General features: G+C 47.1%; 1 protein-coding gene across 3 annotated transcripts in view; it reads right to left on the bottom strand.

Moving 5' to 3' along the window:
• The window catches only part of srrm3 (serine/arginine repetitive matrix 3), a 78,348-nt gene extending 55,870 nt beyond the window's left edge, over positions 1 to 22,478 (bottom strand). For all 3 annotated transcript variants that reach the window (XR_013132286.1, XM_077011691.1, XM_077011692.1), the window contains exon 1: positions 22,323 to 22,478. The gene's annotated coding sequence lies outside the window, so the exon portion shown is untranslated. The remainder of the gene's footprint in view (positions 1 to 22,322) is intronic.
• Between the last annotated feature and the right edge of the window lie 615 nt (positions 22,479 to 23,093).

Below are 23,093 nucleotides of genomic sequence, written 5' to 3'. Positions count from 1 at the left end.
TTTCCAAAGCCTGAACCATCCACAGGAGAACTGCACTGCTTTCAGATCAGTTCAGAATGCCAACAACTAGATCCTCAAGGTTCATATGGAGGTGTTCCAATTTGTACCCTGTGCAAATAATTCGCTAGCTTCCACCAGATACACACGCACACACACACACACACACACACACACACACACACACACACACACACACACACACACACACACACACACACACACACACACACACACACACTAAGCTATCCCTGTTAGCTCATAGCTCAAGCCCTCCCTCCCATCTGCCTGCTTTGAGACAATCCTCTCTAATCATCAGTCACAGCCACCTTCCACGTTAGCCGAATCATCCAGCCCTGTCAAAACCTGTAGCTGTCAGGTCCACCCCTTCCTCCTTCATCACTGTTCTGAGGTCAGTCCTGCAGCTCTCAGACCCACCCCTTTCTCTCTCATCACTGTTCTGAGGCCAGTCCTGCAGCTGTCAGGTCCACCCCTTTCTCTCTCATCACTGTCCAGAGGTCAGTCCTGCAGCTGTCAGGCCCACCCCTTCCTCCCTCATCACTGTTCTGAGGCCAGTCCTGCAGCTGCCTGTCCTAATAATGTATTTTAGACAGTGGGGCTTTCCGCTTTCCCTTTGCCTCCAGGGGGATGCAGGATGAAAAGCGTGAGTGGAGGAGGTGTTTACTCTAACAACAACAACAACCACAAAACATCAAACCAAACTCAGGGGTGACAAAATATCTGCTGTCTTGCTCTTCCTCTTTTACACAAATCCTCCCTCAAGATCATTTTGTGAGTGAAATGTTCTTCAATCTAGACTAAATATCTCATATAAGAATCTAATGTGTAAGAATATCTCAATATATTTGCAGGTAATCTTTCTTGTTTATCTTGAAACCTGAAAAACTAAAAGAAAACAATAAACGAAATGTTCTCTGTGACACACACAACCTCAATACTCTCTACAGGAACAAGTCAGGCTCAGACTAATAACTGATAAACTAAGAGTGTAAATGCAATAAGTGTGCATTTACACTCTTAATGCAATAACTGGCATTTGTGGGTGTCATCTGGCATCAGCTGTTGATCTATCATAAACAATACATGTTGCAGACTAGTAAGTAAAATAAAATATTTGATTTGCCAGAGGATTATGCTATGACTCTCACTGGTCCCTGAGGTAACAAACAAGTAGCAATCTTTTATTGTGCTTCCGCTGTAGTTGACGCCAAACCGGCGTGCTGCTATGGTAACACTCTTCAGTTTTGATTTGCAGACATACAGATTGTCTTTCAGTTTTCATGTAAATGTTCCCAAAATGGGACACTCTCTCATTTGAGTGCCTTGTTTTCACCACAGGGTGTTTTTTCTTCAGAGCAGCAAAATCTTTGTGTTCACATAAACCTTTGGTATTCACATTCCAAGAATGATAACGTTTGGCACTAGTTTCAAAGGTGTAGGAGGACGCCAGCAGGAGGCATGTGCTTCGGTCCTGGGTACAGCCCCCCACATGGGCTTCTTGTGCACTCCAGACTGGGTGGAGGAAAACTGACTGACACGTAGATGCAGGCAGACGCTAAAGTAGGAAATGGGTTGGGTTAATCCCTAGGAACCCAGACATGGCAAATGGAGCAGTACCACGAACTCTCCAGAGGGTGAGAGGTGAGAAGAACTGAAATTAAGGGGGGGGCAAGTGAGGAGGGGGGGGGGGGGGGGGGGGGGGTCCTGGGAGGAGTGGGGGTGATTGGAAGCAGAGAAACTGGTGAGGAGATGTGGGTGTCTCTTGAGAACTCACACCAGGGCACCTGTACATACTGATACTGCATGTGTAGCTTTCGAGTTGCAGAACAGACAACCAAGGAAGCACACAACATATCCAGGAGGACGGAACACGCCTTAGCTGAGGACGTATGGAGGGAGAGAATACAAAGAGAAAGGCGAAGATGGCAATGGAGATGACCCAAGCACAAGACAGGAACAAAGCAGTCGTTAAGGCCGTTCATTAAGGCTTCTCGTTAACGCAACTTGCTTACGGCTGGCTTAACGAGGCGTTAAGGTGGGGGCTATGTAATTAACTTCATCAGCACTTCATTCACTACTGAGTTCACTCTTTCACACACACTTTTCTCTCAAACCGCTCATCTGTTTTATTTAATCATTAATTTTTATCCTGTATTTATCATATAACCAAATGACCTGTCATAGTTCTAATAAGAAATTGCGCTGGGTAATATTGGACATTTATTATCATGTTTCAATTTTAGAATGATAAAATGCAATTATTGATAAGAAAACGGTATATAGTCAAAGATTCGGAATTTCGTCATTTGTTACCACAAAGAGGTCACAAAAATTGTAAAGTGCCAGTTTACAGCCAATGGCCCTGACGTAAAAATGACTCCAACTCACTGCACCAGTCCCCCTACTGTGGTAACAGGGTAGTAAATGTCTCACTGCACTAGTCCCCCTACTGTGGTAACAGGGTAGTAAATGTCTCACTGCACCAGTCCCCCTACTGTGGTAACAGGGTAGTAAATGTCTCACTGCACTAGTCCCCCTACTGTGGTAACAGGGTAGTAAATGTCTCACTGCACCAGTCCCCCTACTGTGGTAACAGGGTAGTAAATGTCTCACTGCACTAGTCCCCCTACTGTGGTAACAGGGTAGTAAATGTCTCACTGCACCAGTCCCCCTACTGTGGTAACAGGGTAGTAAATGTCTCACTGCACCAGTCCCCCTACTGTGGTAACAGGGTAGTAAATGTCTCACTGCACCAGTCCCCCTACTGTGGTAACAGGGTTGTAAATGTCTCACTGCACCAGTCCCCCTACTGTGGTAACAGGGTAGTAAATGTCTCACTGCACCAGTCCCCCTACTGTGGTAACAGGGTAGTAAATGTCTCGTGAGCTTCTATCTGGTGTTTTCTCTGATGGGTTTCCATGGAACTGGGATACTTGTGGGACTGGGATACGTTCATTCACTGGCCTGAACATTCCTCCAACCAGTTAATGATGAACTGAATCATGTTCACAAAAGGGCTATTGTAGAGGAATCCCATGAGTGTTCTCAGAAGTGCTTTGAAATAATTTGGTGAAGTTTGCTTCATTCGAGTTTTACTTTGGTGTGTGTGTATGCGCTCATGTGTATGCAGGTGTGTGCATATGCCCGTGTGTGTACGTGCGTGTGTGTGTATGTGCTCGTGTGTGTATGCGCCCGTGTGTGTGCATGTGCCCGTGTGTGTGCATGTGCCCGTGTGTGTATGGGTATCTAAGCGTGAATGCTTGGGGGGTGATGGTGGTCTCAGAGCAGCAGTGGCTTTTCATGGACTTCCTGCGATTGTCTTCACCATAGAAACAGAAGCGTAGGAAACAGACAGAGATGCAGTTCCAGGAGAGGAAGATTACCGGCTGGCTAATTAGAAGCCTGATATTACTGCGGGTTGCCAGGAAACAGCACTAAAGCAAAAACAGAATCAGTTTCAGGTAGAATCTCAGCAAAGGATTGTGGAGTTATTTCTGTATCCAGACCTCACACTGGTTCTGCGTGACTTCAGGCAGATACCTGGCAACCATTGATCAGCCTATTCACGTTTTTCTTTATGGCTTTCATTACAAGGTAGAAAATTCTTCTATTAGTGCTGCAGGTCTGTAGATGTCATGAAGCAAAGGGCTTCACTGTAGCACATTTGTTTTATTAGGCCTGAACTGTGAAGTTCCTGTCTGTCTTGTTCACAGATATACAAACAGAACGGATGGTCTTGACAAAAGGCTTCACCTGCGTCTCAATAGGAGGATGAGCTACGTGCCCTGAGGAGATAGTGGTGGATCAGGATGGAGGGACCTTGTTAATTTGTTATAGTTTCTTTTGTTTACTTTTTGGACTATATGGACTTGGTACAGCAGAATGACTGTTCAGAAACATATAGAATGGATGCCATATGTCACATAAGGAAGAAACATGTGCTGGGTCTGATCTTGGTGACTGATATATGGGCGTGTCTGATCCTGGTCAGCAAGTCTGATCTCAGTGAGAGGAGAGGAGAGCCACAAAGCAGTGACAGAGGGATATGATAGATGTAGAGGGAGAGAAGGACTGATAACGAAGCATGACTGAGTGAGACAAGTGGAAAACAGGAGACAGAGAGAGAGAGAGAAAGAGAGAGAGGGAGGGAGGAAGGGAGAGAAAGTGAAAGAATCATCGTTAATGTTAAAGTATGATTGAGATGGACAGATGGACAAATGGAGAACAGACAAAAAAGAGGAACAAGGGCATCAAGCAATGTGGAATGGAGTAGAGAGAGAGAGAGAGAGAGAGAGAGAGAGAGAGAGAGATGAAGGCAGAGAGAAAAAAGGGAGAGAGAGAAAGGGAGAGAGAGGGGGAGAGAAAGGCAGAGAAAGAGAGAGAGCGAAAGAGAAGGAGGGAGAGCGAGAAAGGCAGAGAGAGGGAGTGAGAAGGGGAGAGAGAGAGAGAGAGAGAGAGAGAGAGAGAGAGAGAGAAAGAAAGAAATAAAGAGATCACTCCCCAGACAGGTGAAAACAACTCGTCTCATTTCCGCCAGCATCCTCTTTGACCCCGTCCTCCGTGATGCGGAAGAAACTCTCTGTCTCCATCCTGGCAGGGTGGACGAGCCAAGACATGATGAATGGAGAAGGGTGGAGTTGGGGAGGGGAGGGGGGGGAAAACCCCAGACTATCTATCACAAACCACCACACAATCACACACACACACACACACACACACACACTCACACACACACACACACACACACACACACACACACACACACACACACTCACACACTCACACACACTCACACACACACACACACACACACACACACACACACACACACACACACACACACACACCTAAAAGTTCAAAAAGGTCATGCACTCTTTTATTACTCCCCGTCTCTGCTCATCACATGCTGACAGCTCAGTAGACCCGTGGTCTCCAATACTGGCCCTCCATCGTCAGGGCGGCCAACAGGGCGGAAATTACACAGAGCCTCTTCACGCCATGGAGGTGCCATGGAGGTGCAGTTGGCATGGTGGTGACATTAAGCGCACTTATCTGGGGTGTCTGGGACCAGTGAGCTGAATGACAACGAGGCGGGACGGAAGGGTCGTCATAGCAGCGCGGCACGAAGGAGGAATGTGTGTGGGTGCCGGCAACCCAATGTCATCATGAGACAACACCTCGCTGCCTAGCAACCCGCAGCAGTATTAAGTAATGAAGTCATTCAAAAGTGGAGTGAATGAAGGTGCCGCCTGTCCGCCGTCGTGTTTTTAATGAGAATAGTGTGTGTGTGTGTGTGTGTATGTGTGTGTGTATGTGTGTGTATATGTGTGTGTGTGTGTGTGTGTGTGTGTGTGTGTGTGTGTGTGTGTGTGTGTGTGTGTGTGTGTGTGTGTGTGTGTGTGTGTGTGTGTGTGTGTGTGTGTGTTCCTGCGTGAGTGCATGCGAGTGCACACAAGTGCACACAGGTTGGTCTATGGGTGATCCAATTACGTCCTCCAAAGCGACGCCATCGTACACCTAAGAGGAGTTCCTTCAGCTTCATCGCCCCACGTGCACGACCCCCCCAGCCGTCCTGACCTGCACGAGCAAAGCCAATCACAGCAGCACCACACTGCTGATTAGAACCCCGTCTGGCCAGCACATCACAAGGTGGTACAACACAGCCGGCATTGTTATTGAGACGATGTGGCTCAGGAAATGGGGGGGAGGGGGGGGGGGGGGGGGGGGGGCTCTAACCCTGACGCACCTTTGTTTCTGTGATTACTGGGGATTGATCTGTTTACTGCCTGTGTGTGTGGGGGGGATTAGTCTCCAGGCTGTACCCTGTGCACTTGGTGATGCATTAATGAAGACCAAATACACAGGCTGATTCCAGGCGCTGCTGTGTATAACAGGGCTCATTTTAAATCAATTTTAACAATTCAAAAATTTTAACAGAAATCAGTAAAATCTAACCAAGATGTCTGATGTTGGTTTAGTCTTTGGTTCCGTTTCATAGAGGCCTACCGTAAGCCCATTAGCATCTTACACGCTGAAATAATCACATGTGCACCTCCGACTGCGTGGCAGGACAGGTGGCCCAGCCGGTGTGTGTACAGCCACACGGAGGGATGTCTTTAGGGGTTTAAGGAGGCCTGCGCCTCCAGCTGTTGTACACTTTCCCTCAGGCTGTAATCCGCTCCGGGGGGGTGGGGGGCTCGGCACCGCCTGCTGCCGCAAAGGTTACCCAGCATGCCCGGCGGCGCGCAAGGCGGCAGCAGAAATATGGGAGGGGCCATCGGTAAAGGCAGCGAAGCGCAAGGCACAGCAGGGTCAACATATCAGCAGAAGAGAGAGAGAAAGAGAGAGAGAGAGAGAGCAGGATGAGTTGATGGAATGGGGTCTGAGAAAGAGAAAGAGAAGCAGAGGGTGAGTCTACTTCTACTGCAGTACAGACCCAGTCTGTGTCGTCAGCCCTTTCCACTCACACTGGAGTAGGAGGGGCTTGTTTGGGCTCCGCTCTAAGTAGATGTAAAACACGCCCACCTCAATTCAGGCACAGAGTTTAGGTGCCCACACCTTTATCCCCACTGCTGGACTACACGACCCAGAGGGAGAGTGTCTGTCCAAGGAGGCGTCGGACAGAGGTCATGCTTTCGCTGTTATTCACATGGATATAAACGTAAACAAACCGGACTTACTCAACAACATCCTGTACTGTGGGCACTCGTGCATGTACCCGCACAGACACCAGCCACCACGGGGCAGGGACGCTTGGTGCTCTGGGCCATCTGTACAGAGTTTTTTTGTGCACGTACAATGTGAGTGTGTGCGTGAGTGTGTGTGCTTGCAGACGTGCATATGTGCACATGTACGTGTGCCAACAACAGTAACTGAAATGCACCCAGACAGAGAGGCAAGGCAGAGAGAGGAACACATACCCACACACACCCTTTAAAAGCCCAAACCACACTGGCTATTTAAGGGCTGAGAAAGTGTGCCTTTAAAAAAGAGTTATTTAGAAATTATTAGAAATGAACTGATGACAGTATGATACCATCATACTATGATACAGAACTAGAGAATAAGTATGATACAGCACTACACAATAAGTGTGTGCATACAGAGGCTTGAAGGGAAGACCTGTAGCCATGCGGCCATGTAGCCATGCGGCCATGCGGCCATGCGGCCATGCGGCCCTGCAGCCATGTAGCCATGCGGCCATGCGCAGGTCAGCTACGGTCGCAGCTTCTCTGCTCCACATGTTGTTTGTCTCCACAGCCTGGTGCCAATGGTGTCCCAGTCTCTCAGAGAACCACAAACGACAGCGGGTTTGTTCCAGTAATGGTCATGCCCAAGGCGCCATTTCCCGTCCAATCATCAGATCAAATCACACACACACACAGACACACACAGACACACACACACACACACAGCTCAAACTGCAGTCAGTTCTCCACCAAGTAACGTCACCTCCACCTACTCCTGCGTTCCTGATCCGCACATGCAGTCACTTCCTGCTTCATGACTCTCCCATTAAGGTGCAGCGTGAGGATGAGTCTCCAGTGTCAGAGCACACACACACACAAACACATACACAAACACACGCACACACATACACACACACACACACACACACACACACACACACACACACACACACACACACACACACACACACATATTGACAGCAACCCACTCCCACTAGGCTGAACCATCTGTTTCCTGCCCTCTCCCTGGCTATGGTTCAGGGGGACACTACCTCCCCCACCCATCCCCCGACATATCTCCACCTCCTGCAGTGTCCCACCACGGCTTCACACACTTACATCCTCAGCAATCAGCAATCACAACGCAAATAACAAAACTGCTCTCAGATCAGTATCGTTGCTATCGTTGCTGGACTTGGGCCGTTCCGACAAAACAGTGACTAGGTACAGCTCAGCGCACATTAAAACTATGCAAGTCACTTGTCTGTTCAGGCACATTCTAGAACATTCTTCCCAGTTGGCCTGGCTCGGCTGAAACCCACCGACCGGCCCCAGAACACTTGCGTTGGCTGGGCACAGTTGGGTGTGTGAGGATGGCTTAATGCGGCCCAACACCGCTCCCCCCCAGCACAGCCCTGTCCCGCTGGTGCATTTCTGTTTCAGTGTGCATTTATGCGCACGGCTGCCGTCAGACCCGCCGGACATGCTGGCCAGGCAGGATAAAAATACAGCCGCTTCGAGCTCGAGGAATCGTGCTGCGATAGATCTCATACCGAGCAGTGCACGCGCATGCATGTGGGAGTGTGTTTACGGACGTGCACCGCAAAAGGTCAGTGGTGTCATTAACATAGCCAGGATTCTGTGTGTGTGTGTGTGTGTGTGTGTGTGTGTGTGTGTGTGTGTGTGTGTGTGTGTGTGTGTGTGTGTGTGTGTGTGTGTGTGTATGTGTGTGCGTGTGCGTGCGTGTGTGTGTGTGTGAGCTGAGTTGAATTATACACTCTTTTGTAACTTGGTTGAACAAAGGCAAGGAAATTTCTTTTTTTTTTCCTTTTTCAATCACATCCTGTCTCAGCCCCTCTTTTACCCACTGCTCCTGCCCAATGTCCCAATATCCCCCTCTACTACAACCCCTCTACTACAACCCCTCTCCTAAAAACCCCTCTACTACAACCCCTCTCCTACAACCCCTCTACTACAAACCCCTCTACAACAACCCCTCTCCTACAACCCCTCTACTACAAACCCCTCTACTACAACCCCTCTCCTACAACCCCTCTACTACAACCCCTCTCCTACAAACCCCTCTACTACAACCCCTCTCCTACAACCCCTCTACTACAAACCCCTCTACAACAACCCCTCTCCTACAACCCCTCTACTACAACCCCTCTCCTACAACCCCTCTACTACAAACCCCTCTACTATAACCCCTCTCCTACAACCCCTCTACTACAAACCCCTCTCCTACAACCCCTCTACTACAACCCCTCTCCTACAACCCCTCTACTACAAACCCCTCTACTACAACCCCTCTACTACAAACCCCTCTACTACAACCCCTTTACTACAACTCCTCTGCTACAACTCCTCTCCTACAAACCCCTCTACTACAAACCCCTCTACTACAACCCCTCTCTACAACCCCTCTCCTACAACCCCTCTACTACAAACCCCTCTACTACAACCCCTCTACTACAAACCCCTCTACTACAACCCCTTTACTACAACGCCTTTACTACAACCCCTCTCTACAACTCCTCTACTACAAACCCCTCTACTACAACCCCTTTACAACAACCCCTCTCTACAACCCCTCTACTACAACCCCTCTCCTACAACCCCTCTACTACAACCCCTCTCTACAACTCCTCTGCTACAACTCCTCTGCTACAACTCCTCTACAACAAACCCTCTACTACAAACCCCTCTACTACAACCCCTTTACTACAACCCTTCTCTACAACTCCTGCTACAACTCCTCTCCTACAAACCCTCTACAACAAACCCTCTACTACAACCCCTCTACTACAACCCCTCTCCTACAACCCCTCTACTACAACCCCTCTCCTACAAGCCCTCTACTACAACCCCTCTCCTACAAGCCCTCTCCGACAAGCCCTCTACTACAACCCCTCTACTACAACCCCTCTACTACAACCCCTCTCCTACAAGCCCTCTCCTACAAGCCCTCTACTACAACCCCTCTACTACAACCCCTCTCCTACAAGCCCTCTCCTACAACCCCTCTCCTACAACCCCTCTCCTACAAGCCCTCTCCTACAACCCCTCTACTACAACCCCTCTCCTACAAGCCCTCTCCTACATCCTTGTTCCTTTCTCTCTGACCATTCCATTTTTTATTTTTTTCTTTTCTCAGACTGTTTTGCTCCATGAGCTGCATCTCCAGGGGAAGTGATGACTGGGTCGCTCATGCTTGCGAATGAAATTCCCCCCTACATGATTCTCCTAAATGATCTCTCATGTTCTCCCTCTCACTTTACCTCTCCTTCTTCCACTCTCTCTTTCCCTCCCAGAAACGGATGTGACATTCGCAACTCCCATGTCTCATTTATGCTCATTTAAGCTCATATAACGCACATACATGCAATAGTCCTCTCATCCCCCCTCTTTCTCCTGCAAATGTATGTACTTTTTCTCAAAAATGCATTTGAACATGTCTCCCATCTCACTCATCTCGCCCATGTCTCTCATCTCTCCTATATTTTCCATCTCTCCCATCTCTCCCATGCTGCCCCTCTCTCTTTTCTCTCCCATGTCTCCTATCTCTCTCACCTCTCCTACGTCACCCATCTCTCCCATGTCTCTCCCTTCTCTTCCATCTCTCCCTTCTCTCTCATCCCTCTCATCTCTCTCACCTCTCCCATGTCTCTCACCTCTCCCATGTCTCTCATCTCTCTCACCTCTCCCATCTCTCTCATGTCTCTCACCTCTCCCATGTCTCTCATCTCTCTCACCTCTCTCATCTCTCTCACCTCTCCCATGTCTCTCATCTCTCTCACCTCTAGGGTTGCAGCGGTAACCGGTTTCACGGTATACCACGGTATTAAAATGCACGGTTATCATACCGTGTGCGTTTGCTTATTACCGGTAAAAAGCAAGCCAGCGGAGAAACTGACCCGCGCATGCGCAACTCCGCTCCGGTTCAGCTACTCAGCACAGCGGTGAGAATGGCAGAACGTGTATCAGACTTAACAAATTTTTTAACAAAAAAAAAACTAAACTAATGTCAGCGGCAAAAATAACGTAATCGCGGTGGCTCCGCCCGTGCGCGAGGGTCTCACGCGCTGTCGATTAGCGAGGTCGTGCACCTCTCGAATTTTGTAACTTTGCGTGCGCCGCGCCTCAGCGCAATGAACAAAGTCATATTTGCAGGGTTCATACACCTTTATAAGGTGGAATTAAAGCACCTGTACGTCATTTTAAAGGTCCGTTTCAATATTTCCCAGCACCTTAAACTTAATAAAGTTACATATTTATACATATACTCGAAATAATTCGCTTTTTCATCACATTATTTAATGGTTGTTTATTTTCAAAACGCCCAATCTTAACGTCTTCACGTTCTCTCCACGTTTCTCTTCACGTTTAGTCCTGGAATTACAAGAGGCTCGTATTTGTTAACGTAATACAAAAGAACTGTGCGGAGTCGCGCGCTACGGTCACTAGTGAAAGTATAATTCTAGCTTTTTAAGGTCCTTGCTTTCATTGGATGTGAAAGACGCCATTAATTGACATGCGTTCATTTTCAAATTCTAACGTGCCTGTTTTTCATATGTTAAAACCAGACTCGGTGTGAAAGCCTTAAAATAGAAATCTCTATTGTGATGATGTCAGAAATAAATCCTCTCTTTCTGCAGTATCTGGTTATATTCCAACTTGGCAGTAAAACGGACGTTTACAACAGTTGTTGATCAGACACTGACCCAGGCTGAGTTTGTCAGATATTAAATAATTTAAACTTAAATAATTGTAATGAAATCCATGATTTAGGTTTCTCTAATTTTGCAGTATTTATATAAACATGTTTACAGCTTATTTTTTTAAAGGAGACATTTTGTATACAATAGTTGCAGGTTTCTACAATAAATAGTTAATTGAACAAAAAAAACTTGTTGTAATTTCTTTAAGGGTCAGTGTATCTTTTAATAATATACAAACTAACTGTGATACCGTGATAACCGTGATACCGCGGTATTTTCTGAGACGGTTATCATACCGTGAAAATCTCATACCGTTGCAACCCTACTCACCTCTCCCATCTCTCTCACCTCTCCCATGTCTCTCATCTCTCTCACCTCTCCCATCTCTCCCATGTCTCTCACCTCTCCCATGTTTCTCATCTCTCTCACCTCTCCCATGTCTCTCACCTCTCCCATGTCTCTCACCTCTCCCATGTCTCTCATCTCTCTCACCTCTCCCATCTCTCTCACCTCTCCCATGTCTCCCACCTCTTCCATCTCTCCCTTCTCTCTCATCCCTCTCATCTCTCTCACCTCTCCCATGTCTCTCATCTCTCTCACCTCTCCCATGTCTCTCACCTCTCCCATGTTTCTCATCTCTCTCACCTCTCCCATGTCTCTCACCTCTCCTATGTCTCTCATCTCTCTCACCTCTCTCATCTCTCTCACCTCTCCCATCTCTCTCACCTCTCCCATGTTTCTCATCTCTCTCACCTCTCCTATGTCTCTCATCTCTCTCACCTCTCCCATCTCTCTCATGTCTCTCACCTCTCCCATGTTTCTCATCTCTCTCACCTCTCCCATCTCTCTCACCTCTCCCATGTTTCTCATCTCTCTCACCTCTCCTATGTCTCTCATCTCTCTCACCTCTCCCATCTCTCCCATCTCTCTCACCTCTCCCATGTTTCTCATCTCTCTCACCTCTCCTATGTCTCTCATCTCTCTCACCTCTCCCATCTCTCTCATCTCTCTCACCTCTCCCATGTTTCTCATCTCTCTCACCTCTCCTATGTCTCTCATCTCTCTCACCTCTCCCATCTCTCTCATGTCTCTCACCTCTCCCATGTTTCTCATCTCTCTCACCTCTCCCATGTCTCTCACCTCTCCCATGTTTCTCATCTCTCTCACCTCTCCCATCTCTCTCATGTCTCTCACCTCTCCCATGTCTCTCATCTCTCTCACCTCTCTCATCTCTCTCACCTCTCCCATGTCTCTCATCTCTCTCACCTCTCCCATGTCTCTCACCTCTCCCATGTTTCTCATCTCTCTCACCTCTCCCATCTCTCCCATGTCTCTCACCTCTCCCATGTCTCTCACCTCTCCCATGTTTCTCATCTCTCTCACCTCTCCCATGTCTCTCACCTCTCCCATCTCTCTCATGTCTCTCACCTCTCTCACCTCTCTCATGTCTCTCACCTCTCCCATGTCTCTCATCTCTCTCACCTCTGTCAAAATCAAGAATGACTGCTGTGTATGAGAAAGAGAGAGTATTGTGTATTGCTGTGTGTATGTGTGTGTGTGTGTGTGTGTGTGTATGTTTGTGTGTATGTATATGTGTGTATGTGTGTGGGTGTGTGTGTGTGTGTGTGTGTGTGTGTGTGTCTGCATGTGTGTGTGTATGTGTGTGTGTATATGTATGTGTGTATGTGTGTACGTGTGTGTGTGTGCGTGTGTGCGTGAGTGTGTGTGTATGTGTGTGTGTGTGTGTGTATGTGTGTGTGTGTGTATGTGCATTGCCTCAGAGGCAGTCTCATCCATTGGGCTGGAAAGGGTCGTGCAGATCATCCCCCTCCCTCTCTGCAGCCCACAGAGCTCAAAGGGGCAAACCCACTACTGGCCTGGTCTGCCCTGTTGTGCTAGGCTGCCTGTGTGGGTGGACAACACCTGTAGGGTCGCGTCTGGTGTTTACTCTCTCTTTCTGTTTGTCCGTCTTTCTCACTGTATCTCTCTCTCCCCTCCAACAAGTAATCACTCACCACCACCGCCTGCGCTTTTATCTGGGCCTACAGAGTGCTATGCTAACACCATGCTAATGTCATGCTAAGAGCGCTTATGACAGGGTTGACAACTCTCACGCATTGAGCGTGAGACACACGCATTTGACCGTTTTCACACGCTCTCACGCCACACTTCCGATATCTCACGCCGAAAAAAAATCCAGTTTATTTACCTCAGATCCCCCCCCCCACTCAACAAAATACACTCGCCACCGGCTCCAGGTTAAAATCTCACTCCAAGCGAACGTCAAAAGTTGGCGACCCTGGCTTATGAAGCTTAGCGGCTATGCTGAGTGGCCAGATCTTTCCGCATGAAGCAGCCAGAAAGGAGAATCTGCCCTTCAAGACAGCGTCTAAACGACGGATGACTCACCACGAGCCTTTCACCAGCATCTCCTACAGGCCACAATCAGGAAAACTGAATCACCACATCATACATCTCTGCATGCAGAGTGGGCTTGTCTCATGCCTCTATAGATAAAATAAAATAAAAGTGTTGTTCTCAAATCATTTGCCAGCCATGCGGTGCAATCTATTGAGGGCAATATAGTAATTGGATGACATGCTGGTATGTTGGTTCCTGTGCATTTGTTAGTGTGTGTGTGTGTGTGTGTGTGTGTATGTAATGTAATGATGGTGACAGAGAGGGGATGTGAACACACTGCGGAGAGACAGGATTTGGAGGTTAATACACAATTGCTATCATTCAGTAAACAATGTCAACAGAGGAGTCTATTTATTTGACACATGTACACGTTTACTGAGGTGATGCTGTATGCTGGTTTTGGTGTAGGGTTGTGATGTGATGAATGGGGGGACAGATTAGAGCAATTCCCACACTTCACAGAAGCCATAAATGCTCCACTACCAAGCAATTTTGCGTACACACACACACACACACACACACACACACACACACACACACACACACACACACACACACACAAACAAACACATTTTTTCATTATCACTCCTTACACGTTCTTCATTTTCTTCCACTACAGCACACTTCTCTCTCTCTTTCTCTCTCTCTTTTCTAATGTAAGGATGCTTTCCTTCTTCTAGGTCTGTTCATCTAATCAGAAGCATTGGAGTGACAGTCATGTATGACGTGCAGGCTCACGCCATCACCAGGGCAGAGGAGGAGACAGGCCTGTGGTCTCCAGCCATCAGTCAAAATGTTAAACACACACAGCTTCATTTTATTTCTTACCTGTATGTGTGTGCGCTCATGCATGTGTGTGTGTGTGTGTGTGTGTGTGTGTGTGTGTGTGTGTGTGTGCGCGTGCAATAGTATTTAGTATTTTTTTAGGATCTGTCAGAGCAGATGTCTAATGTGATGACGTTTTTTGGGAAACAGCTGTTATTCTCTAACAATGGTGACTTCACTGCACTTACACGCACACACACACGCGCCCACACACACACGCGCACACACACACACACACACACACACACACACACACACACACACACACACACACACACACACACACATACACACAGCCCAGGAAACCTAAGACTGGATGAGATGAGATCACCTGATACTTCTTTGTGTTTTTTTTTTTTTTTGTGGTAGACACTTTTCTCCATTATTCAGTGGATTGGAGCCTCACACACCTGCACACACACATACACATTCACTCACACACAAAAATGCACACATACAGTGTTAAGCTTTGTTTTGTTTGATTCTAACCAAAACTACTAAGTAAAAAATAAATATTCTGAGTGTTACCACATGTTTCTGCCATCAAACCATGCCTGGCTCTTCTCTCTCTCTCTCTCTCTCTCTCTGTTTGCCAGATGGCTCCTATCAACATTTCCCTCCATCCATACCTCTCATCTCTCACATTTCTCCCTCTGATGCTGCTCGTCTCTCACCAGTTTCCTGCACCCTCTTTACTTCCAAAAGGAGACTTCAAAGCCCCTCTGAAGTCAGACCAAAAGGACACAGACTGAGTGAGAGAGACAGGACGTGAGGTAAAGACCGGCAGAGACAGAGAGAGACAGACAGACGGAGGGGGGTGGAGCACATGAATTTAAAACCCAACCCTACTTAGTATCCCACACATGCATATGTGCACCCACCTTTCCATACAAACACACACACACACACACACACACTCTCTCTCTCTCTCTCTCTCTCAAGGTCTCTGACATGTGCTGTGCTCCATGCCAACCCCCTTAAAACAGGCAAACACTTCAAACAATCCCTCCCTCATGCCACAACCGTTCCCTTCAATAATGCCCTTTCATCACCCCACCCCTTGTCTCGCCACAGACTTTACCAGCGGAGCACAGATCACCTCTAGCCATCATCTGCACAGGCCCAGTGAATCAAGCATGGAGCACCCCCTCCCCTGCCGCAATAAATAAATAAATAAGATAAAAACTGCTGAACTTAAGCAGAAAACCTCCTGACCAAGTCCTTTCCACACACATAGACAGGAGCAAAAGCTCTTAATCATAATATGAGTGACAGACTAGCATAGTTCAGCAGAGCTGATGAAAAATTAACACTCAAAAAAAGACAGCCTACAGCGATGAAGGGATTTGCATGACTGGCATAATAACCATAATCCCCTCTCATTCGCAGCACCAATGGAAATCTATGCCAAGCAATTAAGAATTAATGCGAGAAGAGAAGCTTTTGATTGATAATGTCTAATCAGGTGTAAATCCCCCCCACCCTGAAAGACACATGCATCGTGGGATCGAAAAACACATTTGGCAAAGTTGGCAAAATTCTATATTCAAAACTGAAGACTGAAACGGACTCTGTAATTGTCTGTTTCTAAGCAGTGGGATGTAAGACAGGGTAAAAAGGACATTGTTCATTTTTGCTGTGAGCTGTTCAGAGAATGTCCTTCTGAACTCATTCTGAACTCTGACCTGTCCTGTTGAGAGAGGGAATTCCAAACAGAACCATGGCGAGGTGAGGTTGACACCTTCATCCTTGACCTCGTCCTTGACTAATGCGTCTGGGGTCCGCAGACACACGGCGGTCCAACTGGACAGGGTGGACCTGGCCTGCCTCGATTAAGAGACTTGATCCTACAGCGAACCATGTTCAAAGGCTCACCATGAAAGCACTTGCCCTGAACGACATGATATTTATTACCACTATAGGGCCACATGAGAACAGTGTAACGCAGCCCTGAAGCTAAAATCAGTACAGGTAAAATCAGATACCCACTGCGAGAGTATCTGTGGCTCAGACGGTTCAATCCTCTGTGTGGTAGTGATACTGTGGAGAGCTCGGGAAGAGATCTACTTAGAACGGATCTAGACCCTTTAAACTGGGGGGAGGGTGGTGGCCCTGCTAGAGGGGCCTGTTCATTTATACCTTTAAACTGGGGGGAGGGGTGGTGGCCCTGCTAGAGGGGCCTGTTCATTTATACCTTTAAACTGGGGGGAGGGGTGGTGGCTCTGCTAGAGGGGCCTGTTCATTTATACCTTTAAACTGGGGGGAGGGGTGGTGGGTCTGCTAGAGGGGCCTGTTCATTTATACCTTTAAACTGGGGGGAGGGGTGGTGGGTCTGCTAGAGGGGCCTGTTCATTTATACCTTTAAACTGGGGGGAGGGGTGGTGGGTCTGCTAGAGGGGCCTGTTCATTTATACCTTTAAACTGGGGGGAGGGGTGGTGGGTCTGCTAGAGGGGCCTGTTCATTTATACCTTTAAACTGGGGGGAGGGGTGGTGGCTCTGCTAGAGGGGCCTGTTCATTTATACCTTTAAACTGGGGGGAGGGGTGGTGGCTCTGCTAGAGGGGCCTGTTCATTTATACCTTTAAACTGGGGGGAGGGTGGTGGCTCTGCTAGAGGGGCCTGTTCATTTATACCTTTAAACTGGGGGGAGGGTGGTGGCTCTGCTAGAGGGGCCTGTTCATTTATACCTTTAAACTGGGGGGAGGGGTGGTGGCTCTGCTAGAGGGGCCTGTTCATTTATACCTTTAAACTGGGGGGAGGGGTGGTGGCTCTGCTAGAGGGGCCTGTTCATTTATACCTTTAAACTGGGGGGAGGGGTGGTGGCTCTGCTAGAGGGGCCTGTTCATTTATACCTTTAAACTGGGGGAGGGGTGGTGGCTCTGCTAGAGGGGCCTGTTCATTTATACCTTTAAACTGGGGGGAGGGGTGGTGGCTCTGCTAGAGGGGCCTGTTCATTTATACCTTTAAACTGGGGGGAGGGTGGTGGCTCTGCTAGAGGGGCCTGTTCATTTATACCTTTAAACTGGGGGGAGGGTGGTGGCTCTGCTAGAGGGGCCTGTTCATTTATACCTTTAAACTGGGGGGAGGGGTGGTGGCTCTGCTAGAGGGGCCTGTTCATTTATACCTTTAAACTGGGGGGAGGGGTGGTGGCTCTGCTAGAGGGGCCTGTTCATTTATACCTTTAAACTGGGGGGAGGGGTGGTGGCTCTGCTAGAGGGGCCTGTTCATTTATACCTTTAAACTGGGGGGAGGGGTGGTGGCTCTGCTAGAGGGGCCTGTTCATTTATACCTTTCCACCTTATTTTTCTCTGGTTCAGCTGTACTGACAACTATGTCAGTGTTCTTCAACATTCAACATTTAATGTTTTTTATTTTGTCACGTTTATTCACATTATCAACTAAACAAAACAAACAATCAAAGAAAATACAAACACACCATCTTTTCGCTAAGTGACGGAAGCTAGCTCACTAATACTATATGTTTTGTCCAGTTATTAACAGATTACTGAATGCAGACAGCAGTTATTGCCACACTTGCCATTACTAGCCGCTAGGCTGTGGGAATCTACAGCCTGGCACTAGATCAGATCAGCCCATCTCAGCCAATTTGTATTTTTCTTATGACCTTGAGGGGGTGCTGTTGCTTCTAAGTCTACGGTGCCTAGAAAAACTCATTGCTCTGCAAATTAAAAAATGTGTGGCACATTCATACAAATCATTTTCATCAAAATGACCACACACTAAATTCACTCAAAATGACATCACACGCACTACATTTCGCATGCAACTTCAGAAACCCTGCAAATCCAGTCGCAGTGCAATTTGCAAAACAATGAATTTTAATTGCGTCTGTAAATGCGTTTGTAAAACGCAGTGCAAATCCACAGTAGTCCAAAACAATCTGCTTCAAGGCATCTCTTAACAGAAAATAAGATGATGTGGATGGCAAAAATGTGATAGATTATTCAAATGTTTTTAGTAGTTGAAAGAGAGGGAAGATTTAACTCCGCTAGCTCATTTATAACAGTCAGCCCTGCTTAGCACTTCTGACTCAGATACACACACCCCTCGGAATGAAGTTATGAGAATTAACACAGAACACTCTGAAAGTGTACAATGTTGACTTACTGTGAAAGCTCACACTTATATAACAGGACTGTGCATGTGTATGTTGTGTGTGTGTGTGTGTGTGTGTGTGTGTGTGTGTGTGTGTGTGTGTGTGTATGTGTGTGTGTCTATGTATTTTTGCATTCATGAGGATGTATGTGTGCATGTGTCTGTATAGGTGCATATGTTGAGTGTGTACATGTGTTTGCATGGTTTGTGTGTGTATGTTTGTGCATTTGTGGTGTATATGTGTGTGTATGTATGTGTGTGTGTGTATATGTGTGTGTGTGTGTGTGTGTGTGTGTGTGTGTGTGTGTGTGTGTGTGTGTGTGTGTGTGTGTGTGTGTGTGTGTGTGTGTGTGTGTTCTAGAGCCGGCCTAGCAGAGATGACTCAGAATGCAATTACACCACTGGGATTTGGCATTGGAAGCAACAGGAACTAATTCTCTCTCTTTCTATCTCTCTCTCTCTCTCTTCCAAAGGGCCTCAAACCTTCTGTCCCTCCTGAGGGTGCAGTAGTCCCCCTCCCCCCACACACACAGATCCAGACATAAACTGGCCCATAAACTCTGCATACACTACCCACACACAGAGCACTATATACACAACTCAATTACTAGTCAACTAGTCAGGCCTCTTCCAGCTCTCTTCTGGATATGTGGGATAAGTAATGCCAGGGCAACACACACACACACACACACACACAAACACACACAGATAAGCTCTGATAAGACTTCACCACAATTTTGGGTTGCACACATCAAAGACAAACGGCTAATCCAAATCCCCCTCCCTGCATAAGAAGCAGGACTGTGGAGGGATTACTATTGGAACGGCTATGAGGCTGCTTGAGTGTTTTTGTGCATGTGTTTTTGTGCGTACACGCGCGTGCATGTGTGTGATAAATATGGATGTGCACCGATAGGAGCTGAAGCGTGATCATTTGGCCACCAGCGCACTCGAGAGCCAGGCTCATTTGGCCATGTGTTTCTGAGATACAGAGATTCCCCTCCCAGCTGAAGGCATGATATACTCTGGCAGCTGTTACAGCGCTGATAGAAGCATCACCTCCGTTCTGTAGACCACACGTCCCCACCAGCACAGACATGTGGGTGAAATGCTAATGCCCATCACGCTTTGCCAAAGCTGCCTGCAGATGCATCAGATATAAGCATTAATGTCTCCCGTATTCCCCAGTAATCAGCCCCAGTAGAGGAGGGAGAGAGAGAGAGAGGGAGAGAGAGAGAGAGAGAGGGAGAGAGAGAGAGAGAGAGAGAGAGAGAGAGAGAGAGAGAGAGAGAGAGAGAATAGCGCAGGAGAAACCCGCTGTGTGTGAACATTTCCAATTAGCATTTAAACACACATCCAGATGAGCAGTTTGAGAAGAGACATATGCTGGAACAACAGGGTCTGCTTCAGCTTCTTCTTTATTGTCTATTCATTTGTTTTTTCGCAGAGATACACACACACACACACACACACACACACACACACACACACACACATGCCTTCTGCACACCCTCCTATGGTGATGTGTGTCCTTCAGGGAGGGACAGGAGGACTATGTCAGCGTAGAGGAGGGGAAGTGGACAGGACTGATGAGATGGAGCTGTTGAGAGCGAACAGGAGGAAGAGGAGAGGAAGAGGAGACTGAGCACAGATGACCAACAGAACCCAAAGTACCCAGCGAGGTGAGGCAGCTCACCGACAAGCCCTATTGTGAAAAACAGATGGGACATTACGAAATAACAGGCCAGGCCTTGCGGAGCAGTTCAAATGACGAGCGTGCAACCTGCACGGCTTCGGCCCGGCAACATAAACGCCAGCCAGACGGCCGTGTGAGCAGGGCGGCGGAGTCTGCGCTGAATAAGTGTCTGCAAATTCATGCACGCGCGAAACCCGGACAAGAAGCGGATGTGTCACAGCACATAATATAACACCTACTGTTTTATGATAACTGCCTGACTGAAGAGAAAAAACCGTTTTGTGAATTTGTGTGTGCGTGTATGAGCGCGTGTGGCACAAGGTGACTCAAAATGGGGAACTGATATGGATCTCAAAGCCAAAATGTTTTGAACACTGTATTTGCCTGATCTCAATTTACCACTGAACTGAGCTTTTAGTTGAAATTATGAAGAGGACTGAATTGGTCACAGGCGACTCTTATGGTCATGTGTCACTTAATCTACTTACGTTCATAGGCGTTAGAAGTAGAGGGCATGCAGGTCACCAGTCTTACAGCATATTAAGAACAGCCATAAGGATTTTTCATCCACAATGCCTCTTTATCTAATAATGAATAAAGGGTGCTAGTAGTCAGTTACAATATGCAGGTTCACCCGTTTCACTAATTTTCAGTAACTCTAGTATCTGAGTGTCAGACGGTTTAAAGAGACATAAGCCACACGTACCTTCTCAATATACTATAAACACAATAGCCAATATTTACATTGGTTATGGTCTGCTTGCATAATGAAACCCTGCCTCTTTAAAACAGCGGAAACACACTGCAACTGAACGCATTGTTTTTAATTCGGATTATCGTATGTGTTTTATGTAACATACATCTTCCAGATGAAAATCTATTTTTTCAGACTTCCTGAGTTGTGATTGTGGCCCCCAGAATTGTATAACTTATAACTCGACGCCATCCTAGAGAACCATCTGCACCTACCCGTGAACGGAGCGGACCAGCTGCGTGTGGAGCGGCTGTAAGTGGGGCGCAGTGTGTGTCCGTGATGTGGAGAGATACTCTGGAGTATTTAACACCGCTACACACTACACAGCACGAGTAATCGTGCTTTCTGCTGAGTTCAAGCGTGAGTGTACCCTTGGCAAACAACACAAATTGCAGATTGGTTGGTCATGTCAAAAGAGAAGTTCACAGAGAAATGACAGAGCCACGAGGGAAAAGTTGATTAGACGCTTTTGATCCCATAGAAAACCGAACATGTTTATGTTTGCACAGAGGATGAGAGGATGAGTTTCGTAACACACCTTATATGCAATATATCATTTTACTTTCAAGATGATAAGCTAAGATTTCTATAGCTGGAAAACATGAAGAACCATTCCGTAACTTTAAGACCTCACCAGGACAAGTCAATACACATCATCATTTTTTGAGTAGTAAGTAGAATTTAAATTTATGATGCTTCAGATAAAATAAACCTACTCTAAACAATTAGAATAGTTTTAACATTGGCAATCGGGGAAAACGGCTTACGCCTGCACAAACGAGAGAAAAGCACCTTGCTTCATCACATCGTAAATCGATGGGCAAAATACGACCATCTGCGGCAGGCGGAACTGTCGTTTTAATACACTCATGTGAAATAATCCCCTCCGCGGATCTAGCAGCGATTAAATCCCCAAAGTCACATGAAATCTACCGAATGTTCGTGTCTATTCGACTATGTTTTATTTGTGGACAAAAATCGATACGTGGCTTTCATAACATTGGAAATGCTAGCTGATGTGCTATGGAGCAAGTATCGACGCTCTTGTCCGACTTCTCAAAAAACGTTAGGATTGACCTTACCTGTTCGCCGTGGAGGCTCGTGAGATGGTTTTATTAAAACGACACGTCCGTCGCCCTCTGGTTCTCTTGTGTAGTTTGGTTCTGCGTGCTGGACCGTGGTGTCCTCTCTCGTGCGGGGACCCGAGCGGTGCTCTAGCCGCGGTGCTGAATGCTGAAGTGCTGGACAGCGCCAGTAACACCCCAGTCCATAACACGTCGCTTTGTATAGACGATTATACATGCTGCCCTCTTACGGTGCGGAGGTGAATTACATATTTTTATTATGGGGTAATATGGACATAATAGTTTAAACAACATTAAATGTAATTAAAATAGTGTTGTTTCGCTGCTTATCATCGATATGCATTACAAAACGATAGCGCAACTTTACATAATAGACTATGGACAAACGCCTCATCTCGAATAGGCACGTTGGAATGTGACAAATCGATGCTTCGCTGTTTTTAGCATATTCGTTTACTCATAAGGTCCCTCCCCCCAAATAATGTTTGCTGGGAGTCTTTTGTGCTTTCATATTTCAACTGGCACCATTAACGATAAACAGTAGGGCGCACACCATCGTGCCGCCCCCGTTTGGATATGTCAGATATTTGTGTCCCACTCACTATCTGACGAGGTGAACGGCCGAATAAGAAACGCACTCTCTGCTCAGTCGCCGACGAAAGAAAATAAATGCCACATCAAGTAAGCAAACAGTAGCAAAAACATTAATAATGCAAAATTGTTTATATGCATCAGTAAGAGGAAGGAAGAACGCCGTGAAATCCATGA

The sequence above is a fragment of the Brachyhypopomus gauderio genome, chromosome 7, assembly GCF_052324685.1.
Source record: "Brachyhypopomus gauderio isolate BG-103 chromosome 7, BGAUD_0.2, whole genome shotgun sequence".
NCBI lineage: Eukaryota > Metazoa > Chordata > Actinopteri > Gymnotiformes > Hypopomidae > Brachyhypopomus > Brachyhypopomus gauderio.
The sequence above is the reverse complement of the archived record's forward strand: the minus strand, read 5'-3'. Positions and strand labels throughout refer to the sequence as shown.